Genomic DNA, 20,595 nt, shown 5'->3' on the forward strand with positions numbered 1-20,595 from the left:
TCATCCTCGCAAGTGCCATCCGAATTCTCTCAATAGAAAATTTAGCAACAACAAGCTCATTACTAAACTCTCCCTCAACACCACTAGTTTTTTTTTTTTTTTCGCTTGGAAACTCAAAGTGGTTTGGCTCACGTCAATGACACCCGAAATCTTCTTACATTTTAGTATATGAGCCCGCATGGATGAGGTCCCATTCCTCCTTCTAGCATTGTATTGCTTCTTACAATATTTGCATTCTGACTTTTCACGATTTTGTAACTTAACAAAATGCTCCCAAACATCAGATGGCTCTCTAGTGGACCAATTCTCATTAACTCTAGTTTTTTTCGGTAGGGGTTCATCATCCACAATCAAAGGGTCATTAGGGCCATTTGGTGCCGGTGGATTTGGATTTGAGGGAGCATCCATCTAGGGCCATTGAAAAAACAAACACACACACACACACACACACACACACACACACATATATATATATAGGTTAGAAAAGGAGTTTTGCAGGAGGTCAAGGCAAAATATATATATATATATATATATAGCAGGGACACATATGATATTTGTTACTTTACGAAACAAAATTTTTTATTGTCATAAGATGGAATATTCATGAATTAAGTTGCAGATTATCGGAATTGTTTCAATCCAATGACATCATGTTCATTGATTACTGGAGAGGATAAATAAGAAGTGGTTTTTCTGAACATGCTAGTGCAGTAGAATTATTCTTGAAGAACATAGCCAACTAAGATGAAATAGAGCTGTGCAGATCAAGCTTGCAAGTTGGAAGATTTGAAAGGTCATGAGGAAATAAAAAAAAAGTTACATTAGAAATTGATTAGAACGTATAGCTTAGGTTCTCACTTCGTTGCCACTTGCCATAGAATATATAAATAATAAAATAACAAATTCCTTGAAGATGGAAATTGATCACAACCTATAGCTTCTAACAATCTAACGTAAATAATATCTAACATAAAATATATATATATATATATATATATATCTAACTTAAATATCTAACATAACAATCTAACGTAAATAATATCTAACATAAATATATATATATATATATATCTAACTTAAATATCTAACGTAGAAAGTTCCAAGTGCAGTATACCAACACAACAATCAATAAAAAAAATAATATAATTAACAAAGAAAAACTTTAACAATAGATTGACTTTAACAACTTGTCCTAAGTGAATAGTATAATAGGCCAATAGATTAACTTTAACAAAGAAAAACTTGAATTGAACACATGAATACCTCAATAGTAAGCAACTGGTACGGCAGTGAGTAGTCTAGGACTCTAGGTTGAAGTGTGGCGGCTATGTTTACAAAACAACTAGATACTACTAGGGTATTAAATTATTAATGTATTGATCTTTTGTCCTTATTATATATATATATATATATATATTTATTTATTTATTTAATATTAAATAAATAAATATATTAATATATATAGAGGGTGCGGTGCGGTGCAGTTATGCCATTTTACGGGCGGTTTTTGCGGTTTGGTGAACACCCCTAACTATCATAAATATTAAGCAAATTGAATATGCTTGTGATACTCTCCAAGTGCCCATATTGGAAAGATATCTTTGTACAATGAATAATTCAACACACAATTCCTAATGAAAACTCCGGTAATTTCCTGTGATAAATACGTATTAACACCCACATAAAATAAATACTAAGAAATCAAGTAGTTCAATAAAATAAAGGGTAAATGGCAGTGTTCTCCCATCAAGTATATGCCAATTAAATGTTAATGAATACCCTAAGATTTAGGGACTATTTTTAGAATCATTTTATGGAAAAATGATAAAGCAATTAATTTTCTGACAGTTTTTTATATTTCTCATTGCCCTAAGAACACATGTTAACATAATCTTTTAAAGAAAATGGAAACATTGGTGTTGTTTTTTATCCCCCATAAAACATTGACACTAAGTTTTACCTGTTGGGGAATGCCACCAATCTCATTTTGTGCATTTATTAATAACATTATGCCACGAAGCAAAGGTGTTACGTCCCTCTCAGCCTGTGTAAGTAAAAACAAAAAGAAAAAAAAAAATACACATTATCTAGTTATGAAAAAAAAGACGAACAAAAAAGGTTTTTTTTGAAAAAAAGAAAAACAACAACAAACATATCAATCAAAACTTACTTTCTATGTTTTTAACATTTATATCAGATTTTGTATCAATCAAAACTTATTTAGTTTTTGGTCTATAAACTAATGTTTTGTATATAATTTTAAAGTTCTAAAAATTTGAAAATTAAACATTTTGTAAACTGGATGGTTATTTTTTAATTTTTTTTTTTTTTTTGAGAAGATGGGTTATTAATCTTTGGTTGTTTTTATATTTTGCACATATGTAAGATATAAGGTGACAATTTAATCTAGCAATGAATTTATTAAAAAGAAAAAATACACAATAGAAATTAAGTTGTTGAATGGTGTAACATAAGAACTAACTCAACCTATATATCCTGATGCTTTATAGAGATTCAGTTTTCTTTGACTGCTTTACTAAAGATTTAATTTTGAAACTTAGATGCACATACACAAGCAACGCAAAATCAAAGAATGAAATATATATCTATATACATAAAAAATAAAAATAAATAAATAAAAAGACTGGAATATATAAAGCATGATATATAATGTGATAGTGACTCTTAGCGAAGCAATAACCAATAAGTTTGACTCTCTTTTATCAAATAAATAAGTTTTGACTCACCTGCCCAGCTTTCACAAGAGCCAACAATGCCCACGCCGTTTGTACCAAGTTTGAACGATTGTTTTCTACATTTGTATACACCTGCACTCTCATTAAATAATTTATATTTTGTAAGAATTTGTATAGACCTACATGTATGATGCTTATATGTTATTTTCGTAGTTAAGAATGAGGGAATTTTTTGAGTTACCTTGTTTTGGCTTGATAAATAACTTTCTCCCCAACCTCCATCAGGCAATTGATTTGAGAGTAGAAAATCACAAGCCTTGCGAATTGAAGGGCAATTATTATAATTCTTCCCGCATGTTACCAATCCTTCTACACCAAACCATGTCCCATAAGTAAAGCAAATTCCCCAACATCCATACCTGTACACAGTTTTCTGGTTCTTTTACTTCCATTGATGGTATTGAATTTTGTTATACTAAAAAAAATGTTTTACCATATTTATATAAAATATAAAAACAGAAGTATCTTGTCAAGCCTAAAAAACATGATTCACAGAGTTAGGTTGCAAAATACCATGATCCATCTGGATTTTGAGTAGTTTGAATGTTATCCAATGCTTTTCCAATGCAAGTTTCTATATCCTTGGGCGGTATTCAGGGTACAATTCCTTAAATAGTGTCAAAGCTTGGATTGCTGATGATGTGCATTCAACATACCTAACAAATGATAGAAAAATAAAAAATCAGACCACATTAAGTTCTAGTCACCAAGACACTTCTTTTGGAGCAAATGAAAATTGAAAGCCAGAAACTCCATAAACAAATGACAATTTATAATATAATGAACTGGGAAAAATGTAAAATGGTTTACAAATCATACTCGCGCTCAATAAAAGCATCCTCCATGAACTCCGTTGGATTAAACATCTGACAAACATTATTGATACTTTGTAAGTAAATTACACACGTTAGACCAAGTATTTTATTTAATATTGAGGCCCATTGCATTCCTAAATGTACAATTACATAAACAAAATTATGTAATTAAGATACATATATAGAGAAAAAAAAAATTTTAATCTTGCTAGACCTCAAAACTTTCTTATAGACTTTATCTACTTCCCTATTGGATCCACATATTTTTCCTCATTGGAAGTTTTCTTACAAAGAAATTTTTTCCTACACCGACTATGGTATCCTTCTTTCTCACATAAGAGTGGACCATATATTGTACCTGTGAAGGCACATCAGGTACATGCTGCTAATGGTAAAGTTGCTGACACAACATATGCTGACAGTTTTTAGACCCCTTAAACAATTGATTAAACCTAGGTAATTAGCCAAGTTGTTACTTAGTCCAATTAAACAAGTCTAGGTTATCACAATAATAAAGATCAAATTATGCAAAGCAGCGGAAAATAAATAACACACGATATGATCACCCAGGAAACCAAACCGGTAAAAACCTGGGGAGGATTTGACCTAGCTATCCTCAAGGTAAACTTGAATCCACTATCAGAAAGAATCGAAGTTCATACAAAAGGACTTACAAGCACCCCCGCTCGACTTCCTAATGCTACTAACCAGTAGAACTTACTGACACGACCACGTACAAGCTCCGAATCCACGGACTCCTTCTTTCTTGGATTCCTACCAGCTACAAGCACCCCCGCTTGTGTATTCTTTAAGCTTTAATGACAGCAACTGTTTTGATCATCAAGGTGTAGAGAATATCTCCTCCTTAAAAGCCCTAAGTTTGTGTAAAGGAAAGCTCCTCTAGATCTCACAAGAGATTTACACAAACCGCAATATGAGCAACACTAAAACGTGGCTAGGGTTTGCCTTTTATACTTAGGACAAATAAGAAACCCTAAAAACGTTTTAAAACAACTAAGGCTGAGTTGGAAAATTCTGCAGAAAAGCAATCTGCCCGAGCTTTGATCGGTCGAGCTTAAGCTTCGATCGATCGAGCCAGGCCGAAAGCCACAGTGCTTTCTGCTTTATACTCGATTCCAACTTTACATTGACTTACAACTTTGAGCTAGCTTTAAACACTTCTAAACACATTGTTTTGATCATGGTTTGCCAACAATACAAATTAGAGTTCTAAATACATAAAGTCCTACACTTTAGAACCTAACAAACTCCCCCTTTGGCAATCCGTGACAAAACATAACTTAGAAGCTCAAAGTTTACAAAATGAAAAGCCCTTTACAAAATAATGCTCATAAACAAACTTCAATCCTAACTACTATCCATCAGTTGCAAGTGTAGACAGCAGCTCAATTGAATCAACCTGTATATTTCCTGAAACACTAAACAAAATGCATAACCGCATGTGTGGAAATAATACAAGTAAATAAAATAACTTCTTGATTTCAAACAACACACAAATAAAGACATATATCAATGAATAACTCATAAATATAAATCAATAAGCAGTTTGAAACAAGAAACAAATAAAGTACCAAACAAAAATATAAAACTCCCCCTAACATGAATATCCCATCAAAAACAAGGTAAGAGCTAAAAATGTTAAGTACATAGTGAAGTACCTAGATACAATCTAAAACTCCACAAGCTCCAACCAAAAACAAAAAGTCTCCCCCTGAAAGCAAAAACTCTACAAGTACTCCCCCTTTTTGTGACGAAATGCTAAAGGGCAAATAAGATATCCATCTTCAAAAGGGAGGTGGTCTAAACTGCGCCAACTCCGCACGCAAGGCACGGATCTCATCAAGCACGTCCACCAAAATCTGTCCTTGAGCCGCCTGAACGGTCAAGACATGATCCAACATGCAACGAATGTCGAAATCATTCGTAGCAGTCAGTGGAGGAACAGCAGCATCAGCATCAGCAGCAGCACCTGAAGTCTCAGCAGCAGCTGTACCTGTAAAAGAGAGAGGAAGGGGAACACTACTAGATGACGCACCTTTAGGACGAGAAGGAGGAACTCTCAACTGAGCAGCCCTTTGACGAAGAAAGGTGGCACCTATGGGAGCTATCACATGAACAGGCTCACTTGACGGAAAACCATCTAGACCTAAATAGAGAAGAATCCTATGAATGAAAATAGGATGAATCAGCGCATGCCCTACGGTAGAACTCCTATGAACCTCGTTCAAAGAACGAAGGAACAAGTAAGGAAAACTGATGGATGCTCCAGAAGCAAAGGCGTACAAAAACACACATCGCTCTAAAGGGATGGTGTGGAAGTGAGAGATAGGCCACAAGGAATGGCACGCAATCCTAAAGAAGAGATAGGTAGTCTCGGTAAGCTCAGCGGATGTGATCCGAGGATCAGATGACCCAGTGATGTAAGACATGACAACATCTAAAGAGGGTTACTTATCATAGGGATAGACAGCATCCCGAACAACCGGCACCCCAAGAGCCTCAGCCACCACCCGAGGGGTAATGGTGAACTCTATACATCGTATCCAACTCCTAACAAGGGTGTTGGAATCATAGATGTGGCAAGAGAGGTTCGAGTAGAACTCTCTAATCAGGGTGGTCGGAGGTGGATGATCTATCTGTATGAGAGGCAACCAACCCCTAGACTCAAAATTAGTCCTAATGGCCGGATCAAGTGCATCTAACACAACAGCTCGCTCAGACTAGATCTTACGCCTACAGTTCAAGGTGTCATAGGCTTCTCTACACTTATCATTTTTAAACAGCTCTACTCTAGGTGGAGACTCAGAGGAAGTGGAAGTGGTCCTATGAGCTGTAGTTTTCCTAGGCATGGTGCTAAGATAAGGATCAAAACACAGAGCGAAAGAACAAAAACCACAAAACCAAAAAAAACCAAGGGCAGATTGCAAGTTAGCACAAAAAAAAAAAAAAAATAGAAACAAAATCTATATGATGCATGAACAAGTTTAAATGTCATGATGCATGTGCTAATGCAGTGAATTGAGTCAAAAAGATTCAAATTACAAAATTGGCTTGCACATAAAGGTTTTTAACACAAAAACCGCAAAATATAGAAACCACTTGATCAATTTTTAAAAAATTGACTAATTGATCATTACACATGATATAATAACAACAATAATGACCAATTACATCAATTGGAGAAGCCAATTTCATCAATTGAAGCCAATTTGACAAAATCCCCAATTCGGATCTGTACGGCACCGAGTCCCAAAGCCCATACAGGCCTTGGGCCCAGACCCATCTAGGCCCCGGGCCCAAGCCCATACCAGCCTTGGGCGCAGGCCCAGCAGATAGTTCCAGTTACCTTATGCCCTTCTTAAAACTGCCTTAGGGCCAAAAACAAGTTTTGGTTATTAAGCTCCCGGGGTTGACCGGTTAACATTTCCCGGTAGAGCGCATGAGTCAATACCCGGGAAGGTCATGATATGCACGGGAACGTGAGTTGCTGAACACAATCGGTGAAAATGGAGCCAAGTTCCAAGATCATAAATGCTGCACCGCCCTTTCACCTAAAACACCCACTTTAACCAGATAATACTGGACCTTCAATAGCACTAACGATGAATATAATCATGGTCTCCCCACTAACCTTGGCTATAAATAGAGGAAAGTTGGGAGAAGAAGGGGTTCAGAAAAATTGAGAGAAAATAGTCAAGGAGAGAGCTTTTCAACTGAGTGTTACTTTGAGTCTCTCTGCCGAGAACGACCCATTGTAGGAAATCCTTAAACCCACTACAAATAAATTGTGAGCCCAAGGGATCTAAGGCCCAGAGTTCTTGTACTTGGTTCTTACAATTGGCGCCCACCGTGGGGCCATCCTACGAAGCTGTGGTTCGAGTGAGACTCAAGCAAAGAAGATGTCGGAGGAGCATTCAAGAGGGCACGTTCCGAGCAATTCCGCAGGATCTTCTCGGGAATCGACGTGGAGGGAGAGAAGGCAGAAGCGGCTGGAGGATAGGGAGCATTCAAGAGGGGAGGAAAGGTCCGGATTGGGAGAAGGATCGGACCAAACGCACCGGACGATTTCAAACGTCTCAGCACATCGGCAACATGATGATAGAGACCGGGAATTGGAGCGGTTGCGCAGATTGGTAATGGACTTGGAGCTGGAAGCAAGGGGTCGGCGCCACGAAAGGAACCGCAACCCCCAACCCAGGAGGAACCGCGGCGAGGAAGGTTCCAGCCGATCTGTTACACAACAACACCGAGACCGATCCCGTTCTCAAGAGTCACGTCGTCATTCCCGGGATATTCGTCGTAGACGGGACCGTTCCCGGTCGCATGGATATGATAACCAAGGGTCAGAGTCGCCAGAGGAGCGGCGGCACCACAACGCCGCGATGGACGCCATGAGCAGGGCCTTGCGGATGGCGGCCCGGTCTCCATTCTCTGATGAGATTGAACGGGCACCCATGCCGAGCAGATTCGCGCGCCCACCATTCAATTCCTATGAGGGGAGGACAGACCCCGTGGAGCATGTCAGTCATTACATCCACATGATGTCGTTGCATGCGCACAACGACGCATTGATGTGTAAAGTATTCCCCTCTAGTCTCGGCTCTACCGCACTGAGGTGGTTCAATGGGTTGCGGAAAGGTTCTATACACAGCTTCGCCGAGCTGATTCAGGAGTTCGGCAGCAAGTTCGTAACATGCAGCCGAGTGCAACAACCGGTCGACGCGTTGCTTTCCATGAAAATGAGGGTCGGGGAAACCCTTCGGAGTTATGCCAGCCGATACTGGGAACTCTACAATGAGATTGGTGGGGGGAACGAGAAGATTGCGGCTAGTACCTTCAGGATGGGGCTCCCCGAGGATTCTGAACTACGGGAGTTGTTGACAAGAAGACCCCCGGAGAACATGAGGCAACTGATGAGACGCATAGAGGAGTACAAACGCCTGGAGGATGACCGGCTGCAAAGCAGGGGGAAAGCCCCTTTTTCGGGGAGATCTCGGCAAAGCATCTTGCCGCTAAAGCCGAAAAGGGACTTCAGAATGCAGGAACCAGAGGTGCAGGTCGAAGGGGTTAATGTGTTGTTTAAAGAGCCCGTGCACAAGATACTGGAACGGATAAGGAACGAGCCATTCTTCAGATGGCCGAACAAAATGGGGGGCGACCCATCTCGGAGGAACCAAAGCCTATATTGCACTTATCACAGAGACAAGGGGCACACCACCGAGCAGTGTAGGGTATTGAAAGACCATCTCGGGCAGTTAGTGAAGGCAGGGCACCTGAAGGAGTTTGTAGCAGATTCCACTGACCGGGAGACCGAGCAGGGCGCCCCACAGAGAAGGAATCCCCTTCCACCACCCCGGGGAGTAATCAACGTCATTCATGCCGCACCGAGAGGGGCAGCGGCGGCTAGGATGGTGATGACAGTGGCTTGCGCGGAGGGAGAATCATCCAAGAAGCAAAAGAGGGCTGGACGGCTAGACATCTCGTTCGGAGAAAATGATTTCGAAGGAACCATCCAACCCCACGACGACGCTTTGGTGGTGACAGCCCGGATAGGCGGATTCCTGGTGAAGAGGGTGATGATTGATCAGGGTAGCGGGGCTGACGTCATGTACCCGGACCTCTTCGAAGGGCTCGGGTTAAGAACCCAGGATTTGGCGAAGTATAACACGCCATTGGTCTCGTTTGACGGGAGAATTGTGATTCCCGAGGGGCAAATCTCACTCCCAGTGGACATGGAGGGCAAGGAAGTTGTAGTTACGTTCATAGTAGTCCGATCGTTCGCACCTTACACCGCAATCCTGGGGAGGCCGTGGATTCACGCCATGGGGGCTGTTCCGTCCACCCTTCACGTGAAAGTAAAGTTTCCTACTGAGTACGGAGTTGTAGAGGTAAGGGGGAATCAGCAGGTGGCGAAGCAATGCCTCATAGCCGCGGTCCAGTGGGAAAAGGAACAGCTCGGCCAAGCTGAGCACGCCGAGAAAGAGACTGCATAACAATTACAGATACCCCAGGAAAAGGGGGCGGACGTTGCCGAGGAGGTGCTGAAGGTAAGAATTCTCCCAGATAGTGACAAATACTTCCAGATAGGTACAAGCATGAATGACCGGGAAAGGGTAGAGATGTTGTTGTTCCTGTTGCAGAACATAGATGTCTTCGCGTGGAACCCGTATGAAGTGCCCGGCGTAGACCCCGAGTTCATTGTTCACAAACTCAATGTGGACCCATCATTTCCTCCGAAAAAGCAGAAGCCGAGAAGAACGTCAAAGGAGCACGTCGATGCAGTAAACCTGGAGGTCCAACGGCTGAAGGAAGCCGGGGCCATAAAAGAAATATTCTTCCCGAGATGGCTAGCAAACACTGTCGTAGTAAAGAAGAAGAGCGGTAAATGGAGAGTTTGCGTGGACTTCACCGATTTAAACAGAGCGTGTCCCAAGGATCCGTTCCCGATGCCCAAGATTGATCAGTTGGTGGATGCCACGTACGGGCACCCGAGAATGAGCTTCCTGGACGCCTTCCAAGGCTACCACCAGATTGCCTTAGCACCCGAGGACCGAGAGAAGACAGCATTTATATCCCCGAACGCAAACTACCACTACGAGGTCATGCCGTTTGGATTGAAGAATGCCGGGGCTACCTACCAGCGTATGATGACAAGGATGTTCCGGGAGAAAATTGGTTGCACGGTTGAGGTTTATATCGACGACATGGTAGTAAAGAGCAGAAAAGAGTCGCTGCATACTGAAGACCTTCGGGGAGTATTCGAGATACTACGGCGACACAGGCTGCGCCTCAATGCCGAAAAGTGCACTTTCGGAGTGAGGGCTGGCAAGTTCCTGGGTTATCTGACCTCCACTCGGGGAATAGAGGCTAACCCCGACCAAATAGAGGCAATCAATCGCCTAAAACCACCGAGCAACCCTAAGGAGGTGCAGGTGCTCACCGGGATGTTGGCCGCCCTGAACCGGTTCATCTCCAAGTTTGCCGATCGCTGCCGGCCATTCTATCAACTTCTGAAGAAGTGGAAGGGGTTTCAATGGGACGAGAGCTGCGATGAAGCTTTTCGAGAACTAAAGGAGTATTTGGCAAAGACGCCGAGGTTGACGGCCCCGGAGCCCGGGGAGGATCTGTTTATGTACCTTGCAGTGACCAATCATGCCGTAAGTGCTGTATTACTAAGGGACCGGGGAGTGCAAATACCGGTGTATTACGTAAGCAAGACCTTGGTCGATGCCGAGACGAGGTACCTGCCTCTTGAAAAGATGGTTTTGGCCTTGGTACACGCCACGAGGAAGTTACCACACTACTTCCAGGCACACACAGTGTTCGTCCTCACCGAGTATCCATTACAATCACTGTTGAAGAGATCCGATTTCACAGGACGGATTGCTAAATGGGGGACTCGGTTGGGATCGTTTGACATAAGATACCGACCTAGAAGCTCGGTGAAAGGGCAGATTCTCGCTGACTTCATCGCGGAATTCACACCTAAGAATGAAGGCCAGGTAATCTGTAGTGCGGAGATTCGCCCGTGGAGGTTATTTGTGGACGGCGCATCAAACGCTATGGGGGCCGGGGCTGGTATTGTCATAATCACCCCTGAGGGTATGCGACTGGAACATTCCTGCAGATTGGGGTTTAAAGCCTCGAACAATGAAGCCGAATATGAGGCCCTGTTGGCCGGACTAAGGGCAGTATTGCATCTGGGCGCCAGGGACGTAGAAATCTACTCAGACTCTCGGCTGGTCGTTTATCAGATCACTGGGGACTTCGAGGCTCGGGATCCTCGGATGAAAGCTTATCTGAGTACGGCAAAGCAGATTATCGGTCAGTTTGGAACGGTAAAGATATCCCAGGTGTCCAGGTCGCAGAACAAGCATGCTGACTCTCTTGCTACGTTAGCCTCATCGGCTACCGAGGACACCCCGAGACTTATCACGATTGAACTTGTAAGGGAACCAAGCATCTGTGTGGAGACTGCCCTGGACCAGGCCGGAGCAGAAGTTGCGCAGGTGACGGTGGCCGGACCATGCTGGATGAACCCGATCATAGACTTTCTTTCCGAAGATAAAGTTCCAGAGGATGAGGCCGAGGCCAATAAGATTCGACGAATGGCTCCCAGGTACTGGTTGTCTTCGGACCGAAAGTTGTACAGAAGGTCCTTCGCGGGCCCTTACCTCTTGTGCCTGCATCCTGAAAAAGTTAAGGAGCTTCTAACCGAGCTGCATGAAGGAGTATGCGGCGGGCATGCCGGGGGACGATCTCTAGCACACAGAGCAATGACGCAGGGGTTTTGGTGGCCACAGATGCAGAAGGACGCCGCCGAATACGTTCGGAGTTGCGAACAATGTCAAAGGCACGCCCCAATGATCCATCAACCTGCCGGACATCTAAACCCTGTCAGCAGCCCGTGGCCATTTGCACAGTGGGGGCTTGACATCCTCGGGCCATTCCCCCGAGCAACGGGGAACCGCCGTTTTGTATTGGTGGCCGTGGATTACTTCACAAAGTGGGCTGAAGCTGAAGCCTTGGCCAATATCCGGGATACCGACGTGAAAAAGTTTGTGTGGAAAAACATAGTTACAAGGTTTGGGGTGCCGAATTCACTAGTGACAGACAACGGGCTACAGTTCGACAGCAACGCTTTTCGGACCTTTTGCGGCGAGCTCGGCATCAAGAACAAGTATTCAACCCCGGCATACCCCCAGAGTAACGGCCAAGCTGAAGCAGTAAACAAGACTATTTTGAACGGGCTCAAGAGAAGGTTGGATGGAGCGAAAGGAAGGTGGGCAGAAGAACTACCCAGTGTCTTGTGGGCCTACCGCACGACCCCCAGGAGATCCACAGGGGAAACCCCATTTTCTCTGGCATACGGAGCAGAAGCAGTGATACCGACCGAGGTGAGCTTATGCAGTGCGCGGGTCGTTGGGTTTGACCCTGTACAAAACGCCGACCTTATGATGGAGCAGTTGGATTGGCTAGAAGAATGCAGGGAGGCTGCGACCGTACGTCTTGCCGAGTATCAGCAGAAGCTAGCGCAAAGGTACAACCGAAATGTAAGGACCAGGGAATTCAGTGCCGGGGAATTGGTGTTAAGAAGGGTAGTAGGGAACATGCGGGACGTGGCTGCAGGGAAGCTTGCTCAGAGTTGGGAGGGACCATACAGAGTCACAGCCGTCGCAGGGGCAGGGGCTTACTACTTGGAGGACCTGGACGAGAGGCCGCTCCCCCGACCATGGAACGCCAACAACCTGAAGAAGTTCTACGCGTAACCATCAATGTAAGCCGAAACTTGTATTCTATGAAGATTAAGAGTATGATGAACTTTTTTTTCTTTGCTGTTTTTGACCCTGTAGCCGCACACCAAGAGAATCGCCAGCAGATCCTATTGACAGAAACCTGACTCTCGGCTCGATCAATATCGCCGAGCAGGTGAAAACCTTACAAACAAAAACCCTAAGGACAGAAACCTGACTCTCGGCTCGATCAATATCGCCGAGCAGGTGAAAACCTTACAAACAAAATCCTAAGGACAGAAACCTGACTCTCGGCTCGGTCAAAATCACCGAGCATGTGTGAACCCTGCAATTAAATCTATGAGGGCAAAAACTTGATTCTCGGTTAAAATCAAACATCCGGACAAACGGAAACTTTGCAAACAAATGCTCGAAGGACGGAAACTCAATTCTCGGTTAAACCAAAACCTGATAAAAACCTAACCCTTTTTACAAAAACTAAGTCCAAATAGCGCTCTCAAAACTACTCACAGCTCCGCACAACAGGTTCTCGGGGGTACATTCTATTAAGCGGCCATAGCATTAGTGTGATTCAAGCAGAGCACAAACGGATATAATTTCATTCAACAAAATTGAAACAGGAAAAGGAAACGGACTTCCAATTAAACAAGTAAAAGCAATTGTTCAGTCACCACATCCCGGTGACATGGGCAAACAAAACCAATAAATTAAAACAACGGTTCAATCACCACATCCCGGTGACATAGGCAAATAAAAACGAAATAAAAATAAGCTAAAATAAAATCAACTAGGGGGTTGAGTCGGTGGTGGCACTTCCTGTTGGACGATCAGGGAGAAAGGCTGGGCCTCGTCAAGAAGTTCCTGCACGGTAGGTGTGCTCGTAGCCTCCAGTTCCTCGGGCTCGGCATGAGAGTCGATTTGCTCAACCAACTCCCTCATACTGGCCGTCTCCTCCTCGTCTAGAGCAGCCGGGGCGTTCTGGACGGCAGGTACAGGACTCGAAAATGGAATCTGGCCGGGGTCTCTCAGCGGCGAGTCTTCAGGAACTCCCATTGCTTGAAGAGCAGCAAACCACCCGGCCTCGAAACCCATATGCCGAGCCCGAGCCACCACCGGCTCTGCGGAGTTCTCGGCGTCGGCGAAGCCCACGTCGTACCACTTCTGCTCCGCGGCCGCCAAGCCCGCCCTGAGATGAGCTATCTCCTCGGCATGAGAAGTGTTGAGGCTAAGGGCTTCGGCCAGTTTAAGTTCCGTCTCATTTTGCCTGGCCAGGAGGTCAGTACACCTCTGTTCGGCCGATGCTCGGAACTTCTCCGCGGCAGCAGCCTTATTCTCGGCAGACTCAGCAATCTTGGACTTTTCCTTAGCCGTTTTTACTGCTGCCTCCCGCGCCACCTTCTCGCGCTCATTTTTCTCATCAAGCTCCCGTGCCCGGGCAGCCACGATGTGAGCTAGTTGAGCGGCCTAGCAAGCGCGAAGGTTAGCAAAGTGGCAAAAGGAAATCTACATGGAGCAAATAGACAAAAGAATTACCGCAATGGCGTGCCACTCTAACCGGCGCCCCACGGACTCCTCGGACCCATCTTCAAAGGCGTGCACGTCCTCGGGAAGTTGGAGAGCTCCGGCCAAGGTTTGGGCAATGCGGCCGCCCTCACCCTTATCCCATATCCGAACAGAGGTCGTTGATGGCAATGGTTTGCCATCCAGAAGGAACTTTGGCTCCCACGCTGGAGCCACTTGGGAGGAGGATGCGCCCCCCGTGCCGGCTTCGGTCTGCGGCTCGCGGATGACAATCCCCCCTGTTGGTCGGGGAGGAGTCCGGACAGCAGCGTCCCCCGGGGCCGTGGAATGTTGCTCGGCTACTTTCTGTTTTTTCCGGGCACGTCCGGACTGCGAGGTTGGAGGAGGTTGAGAAACTGGACCCCGACCCTGGGTAGGCGGGGGCTGGTTGGTCGGCCGGGCACCAGGCACGAACCTGTCTAGGGTCATTACTCGCCTTGCCACCATGCTTGCACCGGGCTGGATCGCTTCAGCAAGCAGGTTAGCCGCGTCTGTCACTTGCTGTTGATGCTCGGCGGGTGGATCCTCGGGATGGGTCTGCTCTTGGGCTTGGTCCCCTTGTTGTATAGCTTCGTGAGCTCTCTCTCTAAGGCGTCGGGATACTTGCTCCGCGGAATCGTCTCGAAGGGGAACTAGTTCGTCCGCGGCAGTGAACCGCCTACCAAATTCCCTCGCTTCCCCGGTTGTAAGCTTCGGCGGCAAGAAGTTCACGTACCGAACGTTTATGTATGAGAGCAGGGGGCTGTCAACTATCAACGCCTGCTTGAATGATTGCCAAGTAGAGTAAACCGGTTCCACGCCGAGGATCAGGTGTGAGGCCCGGAGTTGCCCGTCCCAGTGCACGTAGATCTCGGAACGAAGGACGAAGTTTAGGTCCCTGACGTGGACGGCTCTGAGGTCCTGAGTAAACACTTTGCCGTCTACAAAAGAACAAATAACACGTTAGCTTTTAACAATAAAAGATTTTCTTTTACTCAAACAACTGTAAGAAGGGGAAGGTACGAACCCACTTCACGCCGTGTGAGGGGGCAAGGGATCTCCCCGGCAAACCAATTGCCGCGCACCCTGACAAACTCCCCGGCGGAGTTCCTGTTCGAATCGGGTAGGCACGATATCAGCCGTACCCGAGCATCCTGTGTCTTTAAGTAGTAATTTGTGGATTTGCTCCCACAGAGGCTGTACATTTGGTTAATATCATGGTGATCTAGTTGTAAGTTAAAGGTATGGTTCAACTGGCCGACACAACTAACTACCCGGTAAAAATTGGGGGGAAGCTGGTCGAGGCACAGCCCATAGTAGGTGAGTGTGCTTATCAGGAGGGGATCTACCGGGAACCTAACCCCACCTTCTAAGATGGACATCAAAGGAAAGAAGGCTGTACCATGCCCTCGGTGGAGTTCCATATCACTCTCATGGCAGTAAGCCACGTCCACGTCATTGGGGATACTAAATTTACTCCTAAAGGTGGCCAAAGGAGCCGGGGTATCTAGAAGGTAAGAATAACCCATCTATAAAGCCTAAAACTACAAGAATAAAATCAAAGAAACAAAGCTGAAGGAACAGGAAGGGAAAGAGAGACTTACGTTGGGTTCTAAGGAGGAAAAGAACGCTGAGCAAGCACACAGAAATGTGGTCGGCAGAGAGTAGGCACTAAAGATCAGAGGCGAAGGAAAAATGGAGTGACGTTTGGAGAAGAACTATTTATAGAGCCAGAAGAAATGGGGAAAGAAGAAACGCTTGATCAAACAATAAATGGGCACAGCGAACGAGCGACCCAGCAAATGCCAAGCGTAACCGATCTGCGCACCGCTTCGGTTCACGAACCGTCAGGCAATAATGACGACTGCGCCTGGCGCCGCGAAACGGCGCGTCTTTTGAGATGGCTATTAATGAGAAATGACAGCCAGAAGTCCCAGACTAAAAGATTCCCGAGGTCAAGAAGCCCAGGCAGCTCCTTGATTCTCCTCGGCGACCGAGTATGAATCAAGGGGGGGCTATTGTACAGCACCGAGTCCCAAAGCCCATACAGGCCTTGGGCCCAGACCCATCTAGGCCCCGGGCCCAAGCCCATACCAGCCTTGGGCGCAGGCCCAGCAGATAGTTCCAGTTACCTTATGCCCTTCTTAAAACTGCCTTAGGGCCAAAAACAAGTTTTGGTTATTAAGCTCCCGGGGTTGACCGGTTAACATTTCCCGGTAGAGCGCATGAGTCAATACCCGGGAAGGTCATGATATGCACGGGAACGTGAGTTGCCGAACACAATCGGTGAAAATGGAGCCAAGTTCCAAGATCATAAATGCTGCACCGCCCTTTCACCTAAAACACCCACTTTAACCAGATAATACTGGACCTTCAATAGCACTAACGATGAATATAATCATGGTCTCCCCACTAACCTTGGCTATAAATAGAGGAAAGTTGGGAGAAGAAGGGGTTCAGAAAAATTGAGAGAAAATAGTCAAGGAGAGAGCTTTTCAACTGAGTGTTACTTTGAGTCTCTCTGCCGAGAACGACCCATTGTAGGAAATCCTTAAACCCACTACAGGATCAAATTCAAAACCCTAGAATTTACAATTTTTCAAAAACCACCAAATTGATCAAATTAAACTATAGGGAACATCAATATAACATCATGGCACAAAAACCCATTGATCAATTACACAAGAATAGTCTTGAATCATCAAAAACCCCAATAATTTTGAAGATGCCGAAAATACCCATGAGAATGCATGAAAACAAGAAAGAAACTTGAACAAGAAGGGCAAAAGGGTCTTACCAGCTTCTAAGGACAAAAACCTTGCAAAAATCTTGAAGGAAAACGACAAAAATTTGATAGTGGAGCCAAGAGCCAACGTGGAGAGAGAGAGAAGCTTGAAAAAGTTTGAATAGTGACTTCGAAAAAGTCCTATTCTGCTTTTTTTAAAAACCTGATACACGAGTTTCGATCGGTCAAAAATTAGCCTCGACCGGTTGAAACAGACAGAGGCTCCCCCTCTCAAAAAATTTTAAAATTTTAAAAATTTCGATCGGTCGAAAAACAGAATGGACCGATCGAACAAGGCAGAGGCTCACCATATTTTTCAGGAAAAACACAATTTTTGAAAAACAAATTGATTTAACTCAAAGCATTGAAATTTAAGAACAAAAATGCATGAGTATGAGATGATATGATTTTCCAAACAAGAATTTTAAGCCCAAAATTCCCAAAAACAAAATTTTGCATTCTCAACAAATTTTCAAGCAACAAATTTAGTTTGCATATAATTCAAAGTGATTGCAAAAACTTGGTTGGTCAGACCATAAACACACACAATAACATGTACAATGTTTAGCAACGAGTAACTCGTGTAGTGTGTACGACTAGCAAAGACATGAGATACATGTGAGGTGATATGTGAATAGCAATCAATCACAAAGTCTACAAAATTCATCACAAAGAATTTAAAAGAGATTATCACCTAAAGAGTTACATCATATAACTCCCACATCTCCTAGATCATAAGCTTGTAATCATGTAAGTTTCTTGTATTTATGCCTCATAATATACATTCCAATTTTAAGTTTATGTGAGTTTGGCATCAAGCCTAATAGTACACACCAATTAGATTTTAAGAATTAAGCACTTTTACCGAGGCTGCACCTTATGTTCTTTTTGTGCATGTGCTACACTTTCTCGAGCACAAAATCTTATGATATGCACTAAGGTGTTCATGATTGGCTAGTGAACAATGGTGAGATGGTTATTTATGCCTTTCTCTAAAAGTTCAAGTCCAACATTTAAAAACATGTGACTTCAAGATTAAGACATAGTAATCAAAAAATCATACACATCTTTCCCACACAACTTGCACTACAAATCTTCAACTAGTAAAGTGCAATAAATAAGCCCATCAAAGCTAAACAAGGTACAAAAAACATGTTATGTGAAAATAAATTGACCAACCTTATTCTCAAAAACCAAGAAGAATAGTGCAAAAACAAAATGTGCTTCATTTTCCCCTTTTTTTTATTTTTTTTTATTTTAATAAAAATAAAAACACCTGGAATGAAATGCATGAATGTTATGCAATGCAAATCCTAGTGACAAAAAAAAAACACAACCAAAGAACAATGGTCACAAAGGGTAGAGCAATGAAGCACAAGGACCAAGAGGCCAAAGACAGATTAGGGACACAGAATCACACCAATCACTTGACGAAGAGTCTCAAACTTACTTCTATCAAGAGGTTTGGTAAAAATATCAGCATTCTGACGCTCTGTAGGAATATACTCAAGACACACAATTTTTCTTTCAACAAGATCCCTAATGAAGTGATACCTAATCTCTATGTGCTTAGTCTTAGAATGCTGAACAGGGTTCTTAGATATGTCAATAGCACTAGAGTTATCACAGTAAACCACCATAGTATCTTGGGATATCCCATAATCTGTTAAAACCTTTTTCATCCAAAGAAGTTGTGAGCAACAACTTCTAGCAGCAATATATTCTGCCTCAGCAGTAGACAAGGACACAGAATTTTGCTTTTTGCTCATCTAGGCAATAAGGTTAGCACCAACATACAAACATCCACCAGTGGTGCTTTTTCTATCATCAGCATTACCAGCCCAATCAGAATCAGAAAAACCAACAAGAGACAGATTAGACTCTTTGCTATAAAATAATCCAATAGTCACAAGTTCCAGCAACATATTTAATTATTCTTTTTACAGCATTTAAGTGTGAAACCTTAGGATTAGACTGAAATCTAGAACAAACACTAACACTAAAAGCAATATCAGGCCGACTAGTAGTCAAATATAACAAACATCCAATCATACTTTTGTATAGTGTAACATCAACAGACTCACCTGATGGATCATTTGTTAGTTTTGCATTGGCGGCCATTGGTGTTCTAGCATGGGCAGCATGGTCCAGTCCAAATCTCTTGACTAGATTCTTTGCGTATTTGGCTTGGTTGATGTAGATCCCTGAATCCGTTTGCTTCACCTGTAATCCCAAGAAATATGTTAGTTCACCAACCATACTCATTTCAAACATTGCCTTCATTTCATCTGCAAAACAATGAGCAAGAGAGTCATTAGTAGCACCAAAAACAATGTCATCTACATAAATTTGAGCTACAACAAAACTATTCTTATCCTTTCTTATGAAGAGAGTAGTGTCTGCAAATCCCCTTTTGAAGCCATGCTCAGTAAGATATGCAGTCAATCTATCATACCAAGCCCGTGGAGCTTGTTTCAAACCATACAGTGCTCTCTTCAATTTGTACACATCATCCGATCTGTGAGGGTCAACAAATCCTTTAGGTTGTTCAACATAAACTTCTTCTTGCAGCATACCATTCAAGAAAGCACTTTTGACATCCATTTGATATAACTTGAAGTTTAGATGACTAGCTATAGCCAGCAATATCCTAATGGATTCCAATCTTGCTATTGGAGCAAAGGTCTCATCAAAGTCAATCCCTTCCACTTGTGTGTAACCTTGAGCAACAAGTCTTGATTTATTTCTGATGACAGTGCCATGTTCATCTGACTTGTTCTTGAAGATCCACTTAGTTCCAATTACATTCACACCCTTTGGTCTAGGAACTAATTCCCACACATCATTCCAAACGAATTGATAAAGTTCTTCATGCATAGAGTTCACCCAATCAGCATCTTGAAGTGCTTCATCTACCTTCTTCGGTTCAAATTGGGACAGATAGCATGAGTGTGTAATTACACTTAAAGCTTTTGACCTTAATCTCATATTTTCATTCAGACTTCCCAATATATTTGAGGAGGGATGATTCAGTCTTACTCTAGAGGAAGGACCTTTAACCAGAGATCTGTATGTACCTCTCTGTTCTGATGAAGGGCTAAACTCATGTTGAACCTGTTGAGTCTCATGAACTGGAGTGGATGGTTCAGGACTTGATGGCACAGATATTGCATCATTCAACACCATTAGCTCCTCATCACTATGTTTCACAACATAATCATCAGGGAGAGAGTCATTAACCTCCATTGGCTTATCTTGAACCTGAGTAGTACTTTCTGGATGTGCTTCTGGACATACTTCATCATTGATCACAACATTTGAAGATTCCATGACAGTTTTGGTTCTCAGATTGTACACCCTATATGCCCTACTAGTAGAGGAGTACCCTAGAAAATACCCTTTATCACTCTTAGCATCAAATTTCT

General features: G+C 43.5%; 1 pseudogene; it reads right to left on the bottom strand.

Annotated features, from left to right (window-relative positions):
* Window positions 1–1,543: 1,543 nt before the first annotated feature.
* The window catches only part of LOC126728904 (lupeol synthase-like), a 53,357-nt pseudogene continuing 34,305 nt past the window's right edge, over window positions 1,544–20,595 (bottom strand).

The sequence above is a fragment of the Quercus robur genome, chromosome 5 (genome assembly GCF_932294415.1).
Source record: "Quercus robur chromosome 5, dhQueRobu3.1, whole genome shotgun sequence".
NCBI classification, from domain to species: domain Eukaryota; kingdom Viridiplantae; phylum Streptophyta; class Magnoliopsida; order Fagales; family Fagaceae; genus Quercus; species Quercus robur.